Source organism: Mesoplodon bidens, assembly GCF_964165515.1.
Source record: "Mesoplodon bidens genome assembly, contig: HAP1_SCAFFOLD_136, whole genome shotgun sequence".
Lineage (NCBI taxonomy): Eukaryota > Metazoa > Chordata > Mammalia > Artiodactyla > Ziphiidae > Mesoplodon > Mesoplodon bidens.
This window is the reverse complement of record NW_027671796.1, coordinates 375,400-398,649: the sequence shown is the minus strand read 5'-3', so window position 1 is coordinate 398,649 and position 23,250 is coordinate 375,400. Positions and strand designations below refer to the sequence as shown.

Sequence of the window (23,250 nt, the reverse complement as noted above, 5' to 3'; positions counted from 1 at the left end):
TGTCTTAGCGAGGTCCATTTTCTGCAATGTGATTCCCTGAGGGCTGAGGATTAGCTGACCTGGGCAGCCTGACCCTGCCGGCAAGCCCTCCCCAGGTGTGCCTGGGTTGAGGTCAATATAAACAGCACTCCAGGCAGCAATAGCCCCTGCAGCTGTGCCTGACTCCATATTCTCTGCCCCGTCAGCAGTCTCGGGGCTGTGCTGGTGGGAGGGTGTGAGGGTCCACGGCTTTGTGGGTGGCCCGGTGTGAGTGGGGCTCTGCTGGACTTTCTGCAGGAGTTGCCAGGCTGCCACCTGTAAAGAAGAGGATGTGTCACCCATAACTTCCACTGGAATATCTCTCCGGGCTGAGGTGAGGAAGGAAAAAAAGGAGTGGGGGCCGGGACAGGAGGGGTATCTCAGGCAGGGCAATGGAAAGCTTCCAGAAGAGCGCCCGTGGCCAGGACCATCCTGGCTGACCTGCAGGCACCAAGTTGGCCTGCGTGCTGTCGCTGGTGTGGCTCCACGGCCCTTCCTCTAGGCTTTCAAGCCCTTGTACATATTCAGGTGTTTCACCTGGGAAGGGTGGGAACAGTTCAGCAGCAGCTGGCCTGGGGCTCAGCTCACGTTTACTCACAGAGGCCTCGCCACGGTCCCACAGCTTTGCAATAAGGACGCTCCTTGCGTTGGCGGTCGGGGCTGCTGGCTGTATGGGGGATGATTCCCCACCTCTGACCAATTTCAGAATTCTTTACCCCTGGAGCAAGTGCCTTGGTTGTGTTTCCCTCTGTATAACTGTTAGGTTCAGGTTTTTTTTTCTTTTTTGGTTCAAGTTAGATTTTATTCCCCTTTTATGTATTTATGGATATAAGCATGGAAATAATTCATTCTTATAAATACATCAGTGTGAATGGAAGAACTTTTTTTCTGTTTTATTTTTACATTTTATTTTTAAAAATTTTGAAATTTAATTTTATTTATTTTTTTATACAGTAGGTTATTATTAGTTATCTATTTTATGCATAGACATGTATACAGGTCAATCCCAATCTCCCAACTTATCCCACCACAACCACCCCATGGCTTCCCCCACTTTGTGTCCATACGTTTGTTCTCTACCTCTGTGTCTCTATTTCTGCCCTGCAAACCAGTTCATCTGTACCATTTTTCTAGGTTCCACATATAGGCTTTAATATACAATATTTGTTTTTCTCTTTCTGACTTACTTCACTCTGTATGACAGTCTCTAGATCCATCAACTTCTCTACAAATGACCCAGTTTCATTCCTTTTTATGGCTGAGTAATATTCCATTTTATATATGTACCACATCTTTATCCATTCGTCTGTCTGTGGGCATTTAGGTTGCTTCCATTACCTGGCTATTGTAAATAGTGCTGCAATGAACATTGTGGTGAATGTGTCTCTGTGATTTCTGGTTTTCTCTGGGTAAATGCCCAGAAGTGGGATTGCTGGATCCTATGGTAATTCTCTTTTTAGTTTTTTAAAGGAACCTCCATACTGTTCTCCATAGTGACTGTATCAATTTACATTCCCACCAATAGCGGAAGAGGGTTCCTTTTGTCCACACCCTCCCCAGAATTTGTTGTTTGTAGATTATCTGATGATGCCGATTCTAACAGGTGTGAGGTCTTACCTCATTGTAGTTTTGGTTTGCATTTCTCTAATAATTAGTGATGTTGAGCAGCTTGTCATGTGCGTCTTGGCCATCTCTGTGTCTTCTTTGAAGAAACGTCTATTTAGATCTTCTGCCCATTTTTGTATTGGCTTGTTTGTTTTATTAATGTTAAGCTGCATGAGCTGTTTATATATATATTGGAGATTAAACCTTTGTCCATTGATTCGTTTGTGAACGTTTTCGCCCATTCTGAGGGTTGCCTTTTTCCATTCCCGTTTTTTTAACAAAGAAAGAAAGCAAGCAAAAGAAGCAGAACACTAATGTGCGTGAAATATGCCTCTTGAAACTGTCGTTTTGAAATATGGACGTCTTTTGACTTTTTTGGTCGATATATGACCCCAGGATTTGATTTCAGGGCAGGTGTCATGTACAGGCCTGTAATGATTTGGAATATCCACTGACCATTAGCGCTGGGATTAAACCTGCTGTTGTATGAAAAGGCCACAAGGTGGCAGCAGTTCTCCCTTACCAAATCTGGTTACTAGGGCAGCAGAGCCTCAATGGAAGTCGCGTTCTAGATTGGAATGTAGAAAGGAATGTGCCAGGAGAAAGACCCTCTAGTTTGTCTCACTACTTCTTGTTCGTGTTTTTAATTTAATTTTTTATTTTTTATTGCAGCAAGTTTGAGTACAACGTTTAGCTTGTTGTAGGTGTGCAAGAGGTGGTTCTTTTACACATATACATATGTCTGTTATTCCTGGGATCCTTTTCCCATGTACGTTATGACAGAATGTTTAGTAGTCTTCTCTTGGTACTCCGTAGGTCTTTGGTGATTATATACGTCTACTGTGTTTGTATATGTCTGTTAACACCAATATCGTAATGAATTCAATCCTCACACCTTTCCTTTGGTGAACCATAAGTTTGTTTAATGAATCTGTGATTGCCCTTCTCCGTGGAAATATCTGCCCTGGTATCAATTTATAGGTAACACCTATAAGTGATATGATATGTGTCTTTCACTTTCTGACTTACTCCAAGTCACGTGATTACCTCTAGACTCATCTACGGTGCTGCAAATGGCATTGTGTCCTTTTTATCCTTGGCGAATATTCTGTCTTAGCGAGGTCCATTTTCTGCAATGTGATTCCCTGAGGGCTGAGGATTAGCTGACATGGGCAGCCTGACCCTGCCGGCAAGCCCTCCCCAGGTGTGCCTGGGTTGAGGTCAATATAAACAACACTCCAGGCAGCAATAGCCCCTGCAGCTGTGCCTGACTCCATATTCTCTGCCCCGTCAGCAGTCTCGGGGCTGTGCTGGTGGGAGGGTGTGAGGGTCCACGGCTTTGTGGGTGGCCCGGTGTGAGTGGGGCTCTGCTGGACTTTCTGCAGGAGTTGCCAGGCTGCCACCTGTAAAGAAGAGGATGTGTCACCCATAACTTCCACTGGAATATCTCTCCGGGCTGAGGTGAGGAAGGAAAAAAAGGAGTGGGGGCCGGGACAGGAGGGGTATCTCAGGCAGGGCAATGGAAAGCTTCCAGAAGAGCGCCCGTGGCCAGGACCATCCTGGCTGACCTGCAGGCACCAAGTTGGCCTGCGTGCTGTCGCTGGTGTGGCTCCACGGCCCTTCCTCTAGGCTTTCAAGCCCTTGTACATATTCAGGTGTTTCACCTGGGAAGGGTGGGAACAGTTCAGCAGCAGCTGGCCTGGGGCTCAGCTCACGTTTACTCACAGAGGCCTCGCCACGGTCCCACAGCTTAGCAATAAGGACGCTCCTTGCGTGGGCGGGCGGGGCTGCTGGCTGTATGGGGGATGATTCCCCACCTCTGACCGATTTCAGAATTCTTTACCACTGGAGCAAGTGCCTTGGTTGTGTTTCCCTCTGTATAACTGTTAGGTTCAGGTTTTTTTTTTTCTTTTTTGGTTCAAGTTAGATTTTATTCCCCTTTTATGTATTTATGGATATAAGCATGGAAATAATTCATTCTTATAAATACATCAGTGTGAATGGAAGAACTTTTTTTCTGTTTTATTTTTACATTTTATTTTTAAAAATTTTGAAATTTAATTTTATTTATTTTTTTATACAGTAGGTTATTATTAGTTATCTATTTTATGCATAGACATGTATACAGGTCAATCCCAATCTCCCAACTCATCCCACCACCACCACCCCATGGCTTCCCCCACTTTGTGTCCATACGTTTGTTCTCTACCTCTGTGTCTCTATTTCTGCCCTGCAAACCAGTTCATCTGTCCCATTTTTCTAGGTTCCACATATAGGCATTAATATACAATATTTGTTTTTCTCTTTCTGACTTACTTCACTCTGTATGACAGTCTCTAGATCCATCAACTTCTCTACAAATGACCCAGTTTCATTCCTTTTTATGGCTGAGTAATATTCCATTTTATATATGTACCACATCTTTATCCATTCGTCTGTCTGTGGGCATTTAGGTTGCTTCCATTACCTGGCTATTGTAAATAGTGCTGCAATGAACATTGTGGTGAATGTGTCTCTGTGATTTATGGTTTTCTCTGGGTAAATGCCCAGAAGTGGGATTGCTGGATCCTATGGTAATTCTCTTTTTAGTTTTTTAAAGGAACCTCCATACTGTTCTCCATAGTGACTGTATCAATTTACATTCCCACCAATAGCGGAAGAGGGTTCCTTTTGTCCACACCCTCCCCAGAATTTGTTGTTTGTAGATTATCTGATGATGCCGATTCTAACAGGTGTGAGGTCTTACCTCATTGTAGTTTTGGTTTGCACTTCTCTAATAATTAGTGACGTTGAGCAGCTTGTCATGTGCGTCTTGGCCATCTCTGTGTCTTCTTTGAAGAAACGTCTATTTAGATCTTCTGCCCATTTTTGTATTGGGTTGTTTGTTTTATTAATATTAAGCTGCATGAGCTGTTTATATATACTGGAGATTAAACCTTTGTCCATTGATTCGTTTGTGAACGTTTTCGCCCATTCTGTGGGTTGCCTTTTTCCATTCCCGTTTTTTGAACAAAGAAAGAAAGCAAGCAAAAGAAGCAGAACACTAATGTGCGTGAAATATGCCTCTTGAAACGGTCGTTTTGAAATATGGACGTCTTTTGACTTTTTTGGTCGATATATGACCCCAGGATTTGATTTCAGGGCAGGTGTCATTTACAGGCCTGTAATGATTTGGAATACCACTGACCATTAGCGCTGGGATTAAAGCTGCTGTTGTGTGAAACGGCCACAAGGTGGCAGCAGTTCTCCCTTACCAAATCTGGTTACTAGGGCAGCGGAGCCTCAATGGAAGTCGCGTTCTAGATTGGAATGTAGAAAGGAATGTGCCAGGAGAAAGACCCTCTAGTTTGTCTCACTACTTCTTGTTCGTGTTTTTAATTTAATTTTTTATTTTTTATTGCAGCAAGTTTGAGTACAACGTTTAGCTTGTTGTAGGTGTGCAAGAGGTGGTTCTTTTACACATATACATATGTCTGTTCTTCCTGGGATCCTTTTCCCATGTACGTTATGACAGAATGTTGAGTAGTCTTCTCTTGGTACTCCGTAGGTCTTTGGTGATTATATACGTCTACTGTGTTTGTATATGTCTGTTAACCCCAATATCATAATGAATTCAATCCTCACACCTTTCCTTTGGTGAACCATAAGTTTGTTTAATGAATCTGTGATTGCCCTTCTCCGTGGAAATATCTGCCCTGGTATCAATTTATAGGTAACACCTATAAGTGATATGATATGTGTCTTTCACTTTCTGACTTACTCCAAGTCACGTGATTACCTCTAGACTCATCTACGGTGCTGCAAATGGCATTGTGTCATTTTTTCCTTGGCGAATATTCTGTCTTAGCGAGGTCCATTTTCTGCAATGTGATTCCCTGAGGGCTGAGGATTAGCTGACATGGGCAGCCTGACCCTGCCGGCAAGCCCTCCCCAGGTGTGCCTGTGTTGAGGTCAATATAAACAACACTCCAGGCAGCAATAGCCCCTGCAGCTGTGCCTGACTCCATATTCTCTGCCCCGTCAGCAGTCTCGGGGCTGTGCTGGTGGGAGGGTGTGAGGGTCCACGGCTTTGTGGGTGGCCCGGTGTGAGTGGGGCTCTGCTGGACTTTCTGCAGGAGTTGCCAGGCTGCCACCTGTAAAGAAGAGGATGTGTCACCCATAACTTCCACTGGAATATCTCTCCGGGCTGAGGTGAGGAAGGAAAAAAAGGAGTGGGGGCCGGGACAGGAGGGGTATCTCAGGCAGGGCAATGGAAAGCTTCCAGAAGAGCGCCCGTGGCCAGGACCATCCTGGCTGACCTGCAGGCACCAAGTTGGCCTGCGTGCTGTCGCTGGTGTGGCTCCACGGCCCTTCCTCTAGGCTTTCGAGCCCTTGTACATATTCAGGTGTTTCACCTGGGAAGGGTGGGAACAGTTCAGCAGCAGCTGGCCTGGGGCTCAGCTCACGTTTACTCACAGAGGCCTCGCCACGGTCCCACAGCTTAGCAATAAGGACGCTCCTTGCGTGGGCGGGCGGAGCTGCTGGCTGTATGGGGGATGATTCCCCACCTCTGACCGATTTCAGAATTCTTTACCACTGGAGCAAGTGCCTTGGTTGTGTTTCCCTCTGTATAACTGTTAGGTTCAGGTTTTTTTTTTCTTTTTTGGTTCAAGTTAGATTTTATTCCCCTTTTATGTATTTATGGATATAAGCATGGAAATAATTCATTCTTATAAATACATCAGTGTGAATGGAAGAACTTTTTTTCTGTTTTATTTTTACATTTTATTTTTAAAAATTTTGAAATTTAATTTTATTTATTTTTTTATACAGTAGGTTATTATTAGTTATCTATTTTATGCATAGACATGTATACAGGTCAATCCCAATCTCCCAACTCATCCCACCACCACCACCCCATGGCTTCCCCCACTTTGTGTCCATACGTTTGTTCTCTACCTCTGTGTCTCTATTTCTGCCCTGCAAACCAGTTCATCTGTACCATTTTTCTAGGTTCCACATATAGGCTTTAATATACAATATTTGTTTTTCTCTTTCTGACTTACTTCACTCTGTATGACAGTCTCTAGATCCATCAACTTCTCTACAAATGACCCAGTTTCATTCCTTTTTATGGCTGAGTAATATTCCATTTTATATATGTACCACATCTTTATCCATTCGTCTGTCTGTGGGCATTTAGGTTGCTTCCATTACCTGGCTATTGTAAATAGTGCTGCAATGAACATTGTGGTGAATGTGTCTCTGTGATTTATGGTTTTCTCTGGGTAAATGCCCAGAAGTGGGATTGCTGGATCCTATGGTAATTCTCTTTTTAGTTTTTTAAAGGAACCTCCATACTGTTCTCCATAGTGACTGTATCAATTTACATTCCCACCAAGAGCGGTAGAGGGTTCCTTTTGTCCACACCCTCCCCAGAATTTGTTGTTTGTAGATTATCTGATGATGCCGATTCTAACAGGTGTGAGGTCTTACCTCATTGTAGTTTTGGTTTGCACTTCTCTAATAATTAGTGACGTTGAGCAGCTTGTCATGTGCGTCTTGGCCATCTCTGTGTCTTCTTTGAAGAAACGTCTATTTAGATCTTCTGCCCATTTTTGTATTGGGTTGTTTGTTTTATTAATATTAAGCTGCATGAGCTGTTTATATATATTGGAGATTAAACCTTTGTCCATTGATTCGTTTGTGAACGTTTTCGCCCATTCTGTGGGTTGCCTTTTTCCATTCCCGTTTTTTGAACAAAGAAAGAAAGCAAGCAAAAGAAGCAGAACACTAATGTGCGTGAAATATGCCTCTTGAAACGGTCGTTTTGAAATATGGACGTCTTTTGACTTTTTTGGTCGATATATGACCCCAGGATTTGATTTCAGGGCAGGTGTCATTTACAGGCCTGTAATGATTTGGAATACCACTGACCATTAGCGCTGGGATTAAAGCTGCTGTTGTGTGAAACGGCCACAAGGTGGCAGCAGTTCTCCCTTACCAAATCTGGTTACTAGGGCAGCGGAGCCTCAATGGAAGTCGCGTTCTAGATTGGAATGTAGAAAGGAATGTGCCAGGAGAAAGACCCTCTAGTTTGTCTCACTACTTCTTGTTCGTGTTTTTAATTTAATTTTTTATTTTTTATTGCAGCAAGTTTGAGTACAACGTTTAGCTTGTTGTAGGTGTGCAAGAGGTGGTTCTTTTACACATATACATATGTCTGTTCTTCCTGGGATCCTTTTCCCATGTACGTTATGACAGAATGTTGAGTAGTCTTCTCTTGGTACTCCGTAGGTCTTTGGTGATTATATACGTCTACTGTGTTTGTATATGTCTGTTAACCCCAATATCATAATGAATTCAATCCTCACACCTTTCCTTTGGTGAACCATAAGTTTGTTTAATGAATCTGTGATTGCCCTTCTCCGTGGAAATATCTGCCCTGGTATCAATTTATAGGTAACACCTATAAGTGATATGATATGTGTCTTTCACTTTCTGACTTACTCCAAGTCACGTGATTACCTCTAGACTCATCTACGGTGCTGCAAATGGCATTGTGTCCTTTTTTTCCTTGGCGAATATTCTGTCTTAGCGAGGTCCATTTTCTGCAATGTGATTCCCTGAGGGCTGAGGATTAGCTGACATGGGCAGCCTGACCCTGCCGGCAAGCCCTCCCCAGGTGTGCCTGTGTTGAGGTCAATATAAACAACACTCCAGGCAGCAATAGCCCCTGCAGCTGTGCCTGACTCCATATTCTCTGCCCTGTCAGCAGTCTCGGGGCTGTGCTGGTGGGAGGGTGTGAGGGTCCACGGCTTTGTGGGTGGCCCGGTGTGAGTGGGGCTCTGCTGGACTTTCTGCAGGAGTTGCCAGGCTGCCACCTGTAAAGAAGAGGATGTGTCACCCATAACTTCCACTGGAATATCTCTCCGGGCTGAGGTGAGGAAGGAAAAAAAGGAGTGGGGGCCGGGACAGGAGGGGTATCTCAGGCAGGGCAATGGAAAGCTTCCAGAAGAGCGCCCGTGGCCAGGACCATCCTGGCTGACCTGCAGGCACCAAGTTGGCCTGCGTGCTGTCGCTGGTGTGGCTCCACGGCCCTTCCTCTAGGCTTTCGAGCCCTTGTACATATTCAGGTGTTTCACCTGGGAAGGGTGGGAACAGTTCAGCAGCAGCTGGCCTGGGGCTCAGCTCACGTTTACTCACAGAGGCCTCGCCACGGTCCCACAGCTTAGCAATAAGGACGCTCCTTGCGTGGGCGGGCGGAGCTGCTGGCTGTATGGGGGATGATTCCCCACCTCTGACCGATTTCAGAATTCTTTACCACTGGAGCAAGTGCCTTGGTTGTGTTTCCCTCTGTATAACTGTTAGGTTCAGGTTTTTTTTTTCTTTTTTGGTTCAAGTTAGATTTTATTCCCCTTTTATGTATTTATGGATATAAGCATGGAAATAATTCATTCTTATAAATACATCAGTGTGAATGGAAGAACTTTTTTTCTGTTTTATTTTTACATTTTATTTTTAAAAATTTTGAAATTTAATTTTATTTATTTTTTTATACAGTAGGTTATTATTAGTTATCTATTTTATGCATAGACATGTATACAGGTCAATCCCAATCTCCCAACTCATCCCACCACCACCACCCCATGGCTTCCCCCACTTTGTGTCCATACGTTTGTTCTCTACCTCTGTGTCTCTATTTCTGCCCTGCAAACCAGTTCATCTGTACCATTTTTCTAGGTTCCACATATAGGCTTTAATATACAATATTTGTTTTTCTCTTTCTGACTTACTTCACTCTGTATGACAGTCTCTAGATCCATCAACTTCTCTACAAATGACCCAGTTTCATTCCTTTTTATGGCTGAGTAATATTCCATTTTATATATGTACCACATCTTTATCCATTCGTCTGTCTGTGGGCATTTAGGTTGCTTCCATTACCTGGCTATTGTACATAGTGCTGCAATGAACATTGTGGTGAATGTGTCTCTGTGATTTCTGGTTTTCTCTGGGTAAATGCCCAGAAGTGGGATTGCTGGATCCTATGGTAATTCTCTTTTTAGTTTTTTAAAGGAACCTCCATACTGTTCTCCATAGTGACTGTATCAATTTACATTCCCACCAATAGCGGAAGAGGGTTCCTTTTGTCCACACCCTCCCCAGAATTTGTTGTTTGTAGATTATCTGATGATGCCGATTGTAACAGGTGTGAGGTCTTACCTCATTGTAGTTTTGGTTTGCATTTCTCTAATAATTAGTGATGTTGAGCAGCTTGTCATGTGCGTCTTGGCCATCTCTGTGTCTTCTTTGAAGAAACGTCTATTTAGATCTTCTGCCCATTTTTGTATTGGGTTGTTTGTTTTATTAATATTAAGCTGCATGAGCTGTTTATATATATATTGGAGATTAAACCTTTGTCCATTGATTCGTTTGTGAACGTTTTCGCCCATTCTGAGGGTTGCCTTTTTCCATTCCCGTTTTTTTAACAAAGAAAGAAAGCAAGCAAAAGAAGCAGAACACTAATGTGCGTGAAATATGCCTCTTGAAACTGTCGTTTTGAAATATGGACGTCTTTTGACTTTTTTGGTCGATATATGACCCCAGGATTTTATTTCAGGGCAGGTGTCATTTACAGGCCTGTAATGATTTGGAATATCCACTGACCATTAGCGCTGGGATTAAACCTGCTGTTGTATGAAAAGGCCACAAGGTGGCAGCAGTTCTCCCTTACCAAATCTGGTTACTAGGGCAGCAGAGCCTCAATGGAAGTCGCGTTCTAGATTGGAATGTAGAAAGGAATGTGCCAGGAGAAAGACCCTCTAGTTTGTCTCACTACTTCTTGTTCGTGTTTTTAATTTAATTTTTTATTTTTTATTGCAGCAAGTTTGAGTACAACGTTTAGCTTGTTGTAGGTGTGCGAGAGGTGGTTCTTTTACACATATACATATGTCTGTTCTTCCTGGGATCCTTTTCCCATGTACGTTATGACAGAATGTTGAGTAGTCTTCTCTTGGTACTCCGTAGGTCTTTGGTGATTATATACGTCTACTGTGTTTGTATATGTCTGTTAACCCCAATATCGTAATGAATTCAATCCTCACACCTTTCCTTTGGTGAACCATAAGTTTGTTTAATGAATCTGTGATTGCCCTTCTCCGTGGAAATATCTGCCCTGGTATCAATTTATAGGTAACACCTATAAGTGATATGATATGATATGTGTCTTTCACTTTCTGACTTACTCCAAGTCACGTGATTACCTCTAGACTCATCTACGGTGCTGCAAATGGCATTGTGTCCTTTTTTTCCTTGGCGAATATTCTGTCTTAGCGAGGTCCATTTTCTGCAATGTGATTCCCTGAGGGCTGAGGATTAGCTGACCTGGGCAGCCTGAACCTGCCGGCAAGCCCTCCCCAGGTGTGCCTGGGTTGAGGTCAATATAAACAGCACTCCAGGCAGCAATAGCCCCTGCAGCTGTGCCTGACTCCATATTCTCTGCCCCGTCAGCAGTCTCGGGGCTGTGCTGGTGGGAGGGTGTGAGGGTCCACGGCTTTGTGGGTGGCCCGGTGTGAGTGGGGCTCTGCTGGACTTTCTGCAGGAGTTGCCAGGCTGCCACCTGTAAAGAAGAGGATGTGTCACCCATAACTTCCACTGGAATATCTCTCCGGGCTGAGGTGAGGAAGGAAAAAAAGGAGTGGGGGCCGGGACAGGAGGGGTATCTCAGGCAGGGCAATGGAAAGCTTCCAGAAGAGCGCCCGTGGCCAGGACCATCCTGGCTGACCTGCAGGCACCAAGTTGGCCTGCGTGCTGTCGCTGGTGTGGCTCCACGGCCCTTCCTCTAGGCTTTAAAGCCCTTGTACATATTCAGGTGTTTCACCTGGGAAGGGTGGGAACAGTTCAGCAGCAGCTGGCCTGGGGCTCAGCTCACGATTACTCACAGAGGCCTCGCCACGGTCCCACAGCTTAGCAATAAGGACGCTCCTTGCGTGGGCGGGCGGGGCTGCTGGCTGTATGGGGGATGATTCCCCACCTCTGACCAATTTCAGAATTGTTTACCACTGGAGCAAGTGCCTTGGTTGTGTTTCCCTCTGTATAACTGTTAGGTTCAGCTTTTTTTTTCTTTTTTGGTTCAAGTTAGATTTTATTCCCCTTTTATGTATTTATGGATATAAGCATGGAAATAATTCATTCTTATAAATACATCAGTGTGAATGGAAGAACTTTTTTTCTGTTTTATTTTTACATTTTATTTTTAAAAATTTTGAAATTTAATTTTATTTATTTTTTTATACAGTAGGTTATTATTAGTTATCTATTTTATGCATAGACATGTATACAGGTCAATCCCAATCTCCCAACTCATCCCACCACCACCACCCCATGGCTTCCCCCACTTTGTGTCCATACGTTTGTTCTCTACCTCTGTGTCTCTATTTCTGCCCTGCAAACCAGTTCATCTGTACCATTTTTCTAGGTTCCACATATAGGCTTTAATATACAATATTTGTTTTTCTCTTTCTGACTTACTTCACTCTGTATGACAGTCTCTAGATCCATCAACTTCTCTACAAATGACCCAGTTTCATTCCTTTTTATGGCTGAGTAATATTCCATTTTATATATGTACCACATCTTTATCCATTCGTCTGTCTGTGGGCATTTAGGTTGCTTCCATTACCTGGCTATTGTAAATAGTGCTGCAATGAACATTGTGGTGAATGTGTCTCTGTGATTTCTGGTTTTCTCTGGGTAAATGCCCAGAAGTGGGATTGCTGGATCCTATGGTAATTCTCTTTTTAGTTTTTTAAAGGAACCTCCATACTGTTCTCCATAGTGACTGTATCAATTTACATTCCCACCAATAGCGGAAGAGGGTTCCTTTTGTCCACACCCTCCCCAGAATTTGTTGTTTGTAGATTATCTGATGATGCCGATTCTAACAGGTGTGAGGTCTTACCTCATTGTAGTTTTGGTTTGCACTTCTCTAATAATTAGTGACGTTGAGCAGCTTGTCATGTGCGTCTTGGCCATCTCTGTGTCTTCTTTGAAGAAACGTCTATTTAGATCTTCTGCCCATTTTTGTATTGGGTTGTTTGTTTTATTAATATTAAGCTGCATGAGCTGTTTATATATATTGGAGATTAAACCTTTGTCCATTGATTCGTTTGTGAACGTTTTCGCCCATTCTGAGGGTTGCCTTTTTCCATTCCCGTTTTTTTAACAAAGAAAGAAAGCAAGCAAAAGAAGCAGAACACTAATGTGCGTGAAATACGCCTCTTGAAACTGTCGTTTTGAAATATGGACGTCTTTTGACTTTTTTGGTCGATATATGACCCCAGGATTTGATTTCAGGGCAGGTGTCATTTACAGGCCTGTAATGATTTGGAATATCCACTGACCATTAGCGCTGGGATTAAACCTGCTGTTGTATGAAAAGGCCACAAGGTGGCAGCAGTTCTCCCTTACCAAATCTGGTTACTAGGGCAGCAGAGCCTCAATGGAAGTCCTGTTCTAGATTGGAATGTAGAAAGGAATGTGCCAGGAGAAAGACCCTCTAGTTTGTCTCACTACTTCTTGTTCGTGTTTTTAATTTAATTTTTTACTTTTTATTGCAGCAAGTTTGAGTACAACGTTTAGCTTGTTGTAGGTGTGCAAGAGGTGGTTCTTTTACACATATACATATGTCTGTTCTTCCTGGGATCCTTTTCCCATGTACGTTATGACAGAATGTTGAGTAGTCTTCTCTTGGTACTCCGTAGGTCTTTGGTGATTATATACGTCTACTGTGTTTGTATATGTCTGTTAACCCCAATATCGTAATGAATTCAATCCTCACACCTTTCCTTTGGTGAACCATAAGTTTGTTTAATGAATCTGTGATTGCCCTTCTCCGTGGAAATATCTGCCCTGGTATCAATTTATAGGTAACACCTATAAGTGATATGATATGTGTCTTTCACTTTCTGACTTACTCCAAGTCACGTGATTCCCTCTAGACTCATCTACGGTGCTGCAAATGGCATTGTGTCCTTTTTTTCCTTGGCGAATATTCTGTCTTAGCGAGGTCCATTTTCTGCAATGTGATTCCCTGAGGGCTGAGGATTAGCTGACATGGGCAGCCTGACCCTGCCGGCAAGCCCTCCCCAGGTGTGCCTGGGTTGAGGTCAATATAAACAACACTCCAGGCAGCAATAGCCCCTGCAGCTGTGCCTGACTCCATATTCTCTGCCCCGTCAGCAGTCTCGGGGCTGTGCTGGTGGGAGGGTGTGAGGGTCCACGGCTTTGTGGGTGGCCCGGTGTGAGTGGGGCTCTGCTGGACTTTCTGCAGGAGTTGCCAGGCTGCCACCTGTAAAGAAGAGGATGTGTCACCCATAACTTCCACTGGAATATCTCTCCGGGCTGAGGTGAGGAAGGAAAAAAAGGAGTGGGGGCCGGGACAGGAGGGGTATCTCAGGCAGGGCAATGGAAAGCTTCCAGAAGAGCGCCCGTGGCCAGGACCATCCTGGCTGACCTGCAGGCACCAAGTTGGCCTGCGTGCTGTCGCTGGTGTGGCTCCACGGCCCTTCCTCTAGGCTTTCAAGTCCTTGTACATATTCAGGTGTTTCACCTGGGAAGGGTGGGAACAGTTCAGCAGCAGCTGGCCTGGGGCTCAGCTCACGTTTAGTCACAGAGGCCTCGCCACGGTCCCACAGCTTAGCAATAAGGACGCTCCTTGCGTGGGCGGGCGGGGCTGCTGGCTGTATGGGGGATGATTCCCCACCTCTGACCGATTTCAGAATTCTTTACCACTGGAGCAAGTGCCTTGGTTGTGTTTCCCTCTGTATAACTGTTAGGTTCAGGTTTTTTTTTTCTTTTTTGGTTCAAGTTAGATTTTATTCCCCTTTTATGTATTTATGGATATAAGCATGGAAATAATTCATTCTTATAAATACATCAGTGTGAATGGAAGAACTTTTTTTCTGTTTTATTTTTACATTTTATTTTTAAAAATTTTGAAATTTATTTTTTTATACAGTAGGTTATTATTAGTTATCTATTTTATGCATAGACATGTATACAGGTCAATCCCAATCTCCCAACTCATCCCACCACCACCACCCCATGGCTTCCCCCACTTTGTGTCCATACGTTTGTTCTCTACCTCTGTGTCTCTATTTCTGCCCTGCAAACCAGTTCATCTGTACCATTTTTCTAGGTTCCACATATAGGCTTTAATATACAATATTTGTTTTTCTCTTTCTGACTTACTTCACTCTGTATGACAGTCTCTAGATCCATCAACTTCTCTACAAATGACCCAGTTTCATTCCTTTTTATGGCTGAGTAATATTCCATTTTATATATGTACCACATCTTTATCCATTCGTCTGTCTGTGGGCATTTAGGTTGCTTCCATTACCTGGCTATTGTAAATAGTGCTGCAATGAACATTGTGGTGAATGTGTCTCTGTGATTTCTGGTTTTCTCTGGGTAAATGCCCAGAAGTGGGATTGCTGGATCCTATGGTAATTCTCTTTTTAGTTTTTTAAAGGAACCTCCATACTGTTCTCCATAGTGACTGTATCAATTTACATTCCCACCAATAGCGGAAGAGGGTTCCTTTTGTCCACACCCTCCCCAGAATTTGATGTTTGTAGATTATCTGATGATGCCGATTCTAACAGGTGTGAGGTCTTACCTCACTGTAGTTTTGGTTTGCATTTCTCTAATAATTAGTGATGTTGAGCAGCTTGTCATGTGCGTCTTGGCCATCTCTGTGTCTTCTTTGAAGAAACGTCTATTTAGATCTTCTGCCCATTTTTGTATTGGGTTGTTTGTTTTATTAATATTAAGCTGCATGAGCTGTTTATATATATATTGGAGATTAAACCTTTGTCCATTGATTCGTTTGTGAACGTTTTCGCGCATTCTGAGGGTTTCCTTTTTCCATTCCCGTTTTTTTAACAAAGAAAGAAAGCAAGCAAAAGAAGCAGAACACTAATGTGCGTGAAATATGCCTCTTGAAACTGTCGTTTTGAAATATGGACGTCTTTTGACTTTTTTGGTCGATATATGACCCCAGGATTTGATTTCAGGGCAGGTGTCATTTACAGGCCTGTAATGATTTGGAATATCCACTGACCATTAGCGCTGGGATTAAACCTGCTGTTGTATGAAAAGGCCACAAGGTGGCAGCAGTTCTCCCTTACCAAATCTGGTTACTAGGGCAGCAGAGCCTCAATGGAAGTCGCGTTCTAGATTGGAATGTAGAAAGGAATGTGCCAGGAGAAAGACCCTCTAGTTTGTCTCACTACTTCTTGTTCGTGTTTTTAATTTAATTTTTTATTTTTTATTGCAGCAAGTTTGAGTACAACGTTTAGCTTGTTGTAGGTGTGCAAGAGGTGGTTCTTTTACACATATACATATGTCTGTTCTTCCTGGGATCCTTTTCCCATGTACGTTATGACAGAATGTTGAGTAGTCTTCTCTTGGTACTCCGTAGGTCTTTGGTGATTATATACGTCTACTGTGTTTGTATATGTCTGTTAACCCCAATATCGTAATGAATTCAATCCTCACACCTTTCCTTTGGTGAACCATAAGTTTGTTTAATGAATCTGTGATTGCCCTTCTCCGTGGAAATATCTGCCCTGGTATCAATTTATAGGTAACACCTATAAGTGATATGATATGATATGTGTCTTTCACCTTCTGACTTACTCCAAGTCACGTGATTACCTCTAGACTCATCTACGGTGCTGCAAATGGCATTGTGTCCTTTTTTTCCTTGGCGAATATTCTGTCTTAGCGAGGTCCATTTTCTGCAATATGATTCCCTGAGGGCTGAGGATTAGCTGACCTGGGCAGCCTGACCCTGCCGGAAAGCCCTCCCCAGTTGTGCCTGGGTTGAGGTCAATATAAACAGCACTCCAGGCAGCAATAGCCCCTGCAGCTGTGCCTGACTCCATATTCTCTGCCCCGTCAGCAGTCTCGGGGCTGTGCTGGTGGGAGGGTGTGAGGGTCCACGGCTTTGTGGGTGGCCCGGTGTGAGTGGGGCTCTGCTGGACTTTCTGCAGGAGTTGCCAGGCTGCCACCTGTAAAGAAGAGGATGTGTCACCCATAACTTCCACTGGAATATCTCTCCGGGCTGAGGTGAGGAAGGAAAAAAAGGAGTGGGGGCCGGGACAGGAGGGGTATCTCAGGCAGGGCAATGGAAAGCTTCCAGAAGAGCGCCCGTGACCAGGACCATCCTGGCTGACCTGCAGGCACCAAGTTGGCCTGCGTGCTGTCGCTGGTGTGGCTCCACGGCCCTTCCTCTAGGCTTTCGAGCCCTTGTACATATTCAGGTGTTTCACCTGGGAAGGGTGGGAACAGTTCAGCAGCAGCTGGCCTGGGGCTCAGCTCACGTTTACTCACAGAGGCCTCGCCACGGTCCCACAGCTTAGCAATAAGGACGCTCCTTGTGTGGGCGGGCGGGGCTGCTGGCTGTATGGGGGATGATTCCCCACCTCTGACCAATTTCAGAATTGTTTACCACTGGAGCAAGTGCCTTGGTTGTGTTTCCCTCTGTATAACTGTTAGTTTCAGCTTTTTTTTTTCTTTTTTGGTTCAAGTTAGATTTTATTCCCCTTTTATGTATTTATGGATATAAGCATGGAAATAATTCATTCTTATAAATACATCAGTGTGAATGGAAGAACTTTTTTTCTGTTTTATTTTTACATTTCATTTTTAAAAATTTTGAAATTTAATTTTATTTATTTTTTTATACAGTAGGTTATTATTAGTTATCTATTTTATGCATAGACATGTATACAGGTCAATCCCAATCTCCCAACTCATCCCACCACCACCACCCCATGGCTTCCCCCACTTTGTGTCCATACGTTAGTTCTCTACCTCTGTGTCTCTATTTCTGCCCTGCAAACCAGTTCATCTGTACCATTTTTCTAGGTTCCACATATAGGCATTAATATACAATATTTGTTTTTCTCTTTCTGACTTACTTCACTCTGTATGACAGTCTCTAGATCCATCAACTTCTCTACAAATGACCCAGTTTCATTCCTTTTTATGGCTGAGTAATATTCCATTTTATATATGTACCACATCTTTATCCATTCGTCTGTCTGTGGGCATTTAGGTTGCTTCCATTACCTGGCTATTGTAAATAGTGCTGCAATGAACATTGTGCTGAATGTGTCTCTGTGATTTATGGTTTTCTCTGGGTAAATGCCCAGAAGTGGGATTGCTGGATCCTATGGTAATTCTCTTTTTAGTTTTTTAAAGGAACCTCCATACTGTTCTCCATAGTGACTATCAATTTACATTCCCACCAATAGCGGAAGAGTGTTCCTTTTGTCCACACCCTCCCCAGAATTTGTTGTTTGTAGATTATCTGATGATGCCGATTCTAACAGGTGTGAGGTCTTACCTCACTGTAGTTTTGGTTTGCATTTCTCTAATAATTAGTGATGTTGAGCAGCTTGTCATGTGCGTCTTGGCCATCTCTGTGTCTTCTTTGAAGAAACGTCTATTTAGATCTTCTGCCCATTTTTGTATTGGGTTGTTTGTTTTATTAATATTAAGCTGCATGAGCTGTTTATATATATATTGGAGATTAAACCTTTGTCCATTGATTCGTTTGTGAACGTTTTCGCCCATTCTGAGGGTTGCCTTTTTCCATTCCCGTTTTTTTAACAAAGAAAGAAAGCAAGCAAAAGAAGCAGAACACTAATGTGCGTGAAATATGCCTCTTGAAACTGTCGTTTTGAAATATGGACGTCTTTGGAATTTTTTGGTCGATATATGACCCCAGGATTTGTTTTCAGGGCAGGTGTCATTTACAGGCCTGTAATGATTTGGAATATCCACTGACCATTAGCGCTGGGATTAAACCTGCTGTTGTATAAAAAGGCCACAAGGTGGCAGCAGTTCTCCCTTACCAAATCTGGTTACTAGGGCAGCAGAGCCTCAATGGAAGTCGCCTTCTAGATTGGAATGTAGAAAGGAATGTGCCAGGAGAAAGACCCTCAAGTTTGTCTCACTACTTCTTGTTCGTGTTTTTAATTTAATTTTTTATTTTTTATTGCAGCAAGTTTGAGTACACCGTTTAGCTTGTTGTAGGTGTGCAAGAGGTGGTTCTTTTACACATATACATATGTCTGTTCTTCCTGGGATCCTTTTCCCATGTACGTTATGACAGAATGTTGAGTAGTCTTCTCTTGGTACTCCGTAGGTCTTTGGTGATTATATACGTCTACTGTGTTTGTATATGTCTGTTAACCCCAATATCGTAATGAATTCAATCCTCACACCTTTCCTTTGGTGAACCATAAGTTTGTTTAATGAATCTGTGATTGCCCTTCTCCGTGGAAATATCTGCCCTGGTAGCAATTTATAGGTAACACCTATAAGTGATATGATATGATATGTGTCTTTCACTTTCTGACTTACTCCAAGTCACGTGATTACCTCTAGACTCATCTACGGTGCTGCAAATGGCATTGTGTCCTTTTTTTCCTTGGCGAATATTCTGTCTTAGCGAGGTCCATTTTCTGCAATGTGATTCCCTGAGGGCTGAGGATTAGCTGACCTGGGCAGCCTGACCCTGCCGGCAAGCCCTCCCCAGGTGTGCCTGGGTTGAGGTCAATATAAACAGCACTCCAGGCAGCAATAGCCCCTGCAGCTGTGCCTGACTCCATATTCTCTGCCCCGTCAGCAGTCTCGGGGCTGTGCTGGTGGGAGGGTGTGAGGGTCCACGGCTTTGTGGGTGGCCCGATGTGAGTGGGGCTCTGCTGGACTTTCTGCAGGAGTTGCCAGGCTGCCACCTGTAAAGAAGAGGATGTGTCACCCATAACTTCCACTGGAATATCTCTCCGGGCTGAGGTGAGGAAGGAAAAAAAGGAGTGGGGGCCGGGACAGGAGGGGTATCTCAGGCAGGGCAATGGAAAGCTTCCAGAAGAGCGCCCGTGGCCAGGACCATCCTGGCTGACCTGCAGGCACCAAGTTGGCCTGCGTGCTGTCGCTGGTGTGGTTCCACGGCCCTTCCTCTAGGCTTTCAAGCCCTTGTACATATTCAGGTGTTTCACCTGGGAAGGGTGGGAACAGTTCAGCAGCAGCTGGCCTGGGGCTCAGCTCACGTTTACTCACAGAGGCCTCGCCACGGTCCCACAGCTTAGCAATAAGGACGCTCCTTGCGTGGGCGGGCGGGGCTGCTGGCTGTATGGGGGATGATTCCCCACCTCTGACCGATTTCAGAATTGTTTACCACTGGAGCAAGTGCCTTGGTTGTGTTTCCCTCTGTATAACTGTTAGGTTCAGCTTTTTTTTTTCTTTTTTGGTTCAAGTTAGATTTTATTCCCCTTTTATGTATTTATGGATATAAGCATGGAAATAATTCATTCTTATAAATACATCAGTGTGAATGGAAGAACTTTTTTTCTGTTTTATTTTTACATTTCATTTTTAAAAATTTTGAAATTTAATTTTATTTATTTTTTTATACAGTAGGTTATTATTAGTTATCTATTTTATGCATAGACATGTATACAGGTCAATCCCAATCTCCCAACTCATCCCACCACCACCACCCCATGGCTTCCCCCACTTTGTGTCCATACGTTTGTTCTCTACCTCTGTGTCTCTATTTCTGCCCTGCAAACCAGTTCATCTGTACCATTTTTCTAGGTTCCACATATAGGCATTAATATACAATATTTGTTTTTCACTTTCTGACTTACTTCACTCTGTATGACAGTCTCTAGATCCATCAACTTCTCTACAAATGACCCAGTTTCATTCCTTTTTATGGCTGAGTAATATTCCATTTTATATATGTACCACATCTTTATCCATTCGTCTGTCTGTGGGCATTTAGGTTGCTTCCATTACCTGGCTATTGTAAATAGTGCTGCAATGAACATTGTGGTGAATGTGTCTCTGTGATTTATGGTTTTCTCTGGGTAAATGCCCAGAAGTGGGATTGCTGGATCCTATGGTAATTCTCTTTTCAGTTTTTTAAAGGAACCTCCATACTGTTCTCCATAGTGACTGTATCAATTTACATTCCCACCAATAGCGGAAGAGGGTTCCTTTTGTCCACACCCTCCCCAGAATTTGTTGTTTGTAGATTATCTGATGATGCCGATTGTAACAGGTGTGAGGTCTTACCTCATTGTAGTTTTGGTTTGCATTTCTCTAATAATTAGTGATGTTGAGCAGCTTGTCATGTGCGTCTTGGCCATCTCTGTGTCTTCTTTGAAGAAACGTCTATTTAGATCTTCTGCCCATTTTTGTATTGGGTTGTTTGTTTTATTAATATTAAGCTGCATGAGCTGTTTATATATATTGGAGATTAAACCTTTGTCCATTGATTCGTTTGTGAATGTTTTCGCCCATTCTGAGGGTTGCCTTTTTCCATTCTCGTTTTTTTAACAAAGAAAGAAAGCAAGCAAAAGAAGCAGAACACTAATGTGCGTGAAATATGCCTCTTGAAACTGTCGTTTTGAAATATGGACGTCTTTGGAATTTTTTGGTCGATATATGACCCCAGGATTTGATTTCAGGGCAGGTGTCATTTACAGGCCTGTAATGATTTGGAATATCCACTGACCATTAGCGCTGGGATTAAACCTGCTGTTGTATGAAAAGGCCACAAGGTGGCAGCAGTTCTCCCTTACCAAATCTGGTTACTAGGGCAGCAGAGCCTCAATGGAAGTCGCCTTCTAGACTGGAATGTAGAAAGGAATGTGCCAGGAGAAAGACCCTCTAGTTTGTCTCACTACTTCTTGTTCGTGTTTTTAATTTAATTTTTTATTTTTTATTGCAGCAAGTTTGAGTACAACGTTTAGCTTGTTGTAGGTGTGCAAGAGGTGGTTCTTTTACACATATACATATGTCTGTTCTTCCTGGGATCCTTTTCCCATGTACGTTATGACAGAATGTTGAGTAGTCTTCTCTTGGTACTCCGTAGGTCTTTGGTGATTATATACGTCTACTGTGTTTGTATATGTCTGTTAACCCCAATATCGTAATGAATTCAATCCTCACACCTTTCCTTTGGTGAACCATAAGTTTGTTTAATGAATCTGTGATTGCCCTTCTCCGTGGAAATATCTGCCCTGGTATCAATTTATAGGTAACACCTATAAGTGATATGATATGATATGTGTCTTTCACCTTCTGACTTACTCCAAGTCACGTGATTACCTCTAGACTCATCTACGGTGCTGCAAATGGCATTGTGTCCTTTTTTTCCTTGGCGAATATTCTGTCTTAGCGAGGTCCATTTTCTGCAATGTGATTCCCTGAGGGCTGAGGATTAGCTGACCTGGGCAGCCTGACCCTGCCGGAAAGCCCTCCCCAGGTGTGCCTGGGTTGAGGTCAATATAAACAGCACTCCAGGCAGCAATAGCCCCTGCAGCTGTGCCTGACTCCATATTCTCTGCCCCGTCAGCAGTCTCGGGGCTGTGCTGGTGGGAGGGTGTGAGGGTCCACGGCTTTGTGGGTGGCCCGATGTGAGTGGGGCTCTGCTGGACTTTCTGCAGGAGTTGCCAGGCTGCCACCTGTAAAGAAGAGGATGTGTCACCCATAACTTCCACTGGAATATCTCTCCGGGCTGAGGTGAGGAAGGAAAAAAAGGAGTGGGGGCCGGGACAGGAGGGGTATCTCAGGCAGGGCAATGGAAAGCTTCCAGAAGAGCGCCCGTGGCCAGGACCATCCTGGCTGACCTGCAGGCACCAAGTTGGCCTGCGTGCTGTCGCTGGTGTGGCTCCACGGCCCTTCCTCTAGGCTTTCAAGCCCTTGTACATATTCAGGTGTTTCACCTGGGAAGGGTGGGAACAGTTCAGCAGCAGCTGGCCTGGGGCTCAGCTCACGTTTACTCACAGAGGCCTCGCCACGGTCCCACAGCTTAGCAATAAGGACGCTCCTTGCGTGGGCGGGCGGGGCTGCTGGCTGTATGGGGGATGATTCCCCACCTCTGACCAATTTCAGAATTGTTTACCACTGGAGAAAGTGCCTTGGTTGTGTTTCCCTCTGTATAACTGTTAGGTTCAGCTTTTTTTTTTCTTTTTTGGTTCAAGTTAGATTTTATTCCCCTTTTATGTATTTATGGATATAAGCATGGAAATAATTCATTCTTATAAATACATCAGTGTGAATGGAAGAACTTTTTTTCTGTTTTATTTTTACATTTTATTTTTTTAAAATTTTGAAATTTAATTTTATTTATTTTTTTATACAGTAGGTTATTATTAGTTATCTATTTTATGCATAGACATGTATACAGGTCAATCCCAATCTCCCAACTCATCCCACCACCACCACCCCATGGCTTCCCCCACTTTGTGTCCATACGTTTGTTCTCTACCTCTGTGTCTCTATTTCTGCCCTGCAAACCAGTTCATCTGTACCATTTTTCTAGGTTCCACATATAGGCATTAATATACAATATTTGTTTTTCTCTTTCTGACTTACTTCACTCTGTATGACAGTCTCTAGATCCATCAACTTCTCTACAAATGACCCAGTTTCATTCCTTTTTATGGCTGAGTAATATTCCATTTTATATATGTACCACATCTTTATCCATTCGTCTGTCTGTGGGCATTTAGGTTGCTTCCATTACCTGGCTATTGTAAATAGTGCTGCAATGAACAT

General features: G+C 43.4%; 1 long non-coding RNA gene across 1 annotated transcript in view; it reads right to left on the bottom strand.

Moving 5' to 3' along the window:
- LOC308611045 overlaps nucleotides 1-23,044 on the bottom strand; it is a 415,592-nt gene extending 392,548 nt beyond the window's left edge. Inside the window, exon 1 of the long non-coding RNA XR_014014762.1 lies at nucleotides 22,761-23,044. This is a non-coding gene — a long non-coding RNA (uncharacterized lncRNA). The remainder of the gene's footprint in view (nucleotides 1-22,760) is intronic.
- Between the last annotated feature and the right edge of the window lie 206 nt (nucleotides 23,045-23,250).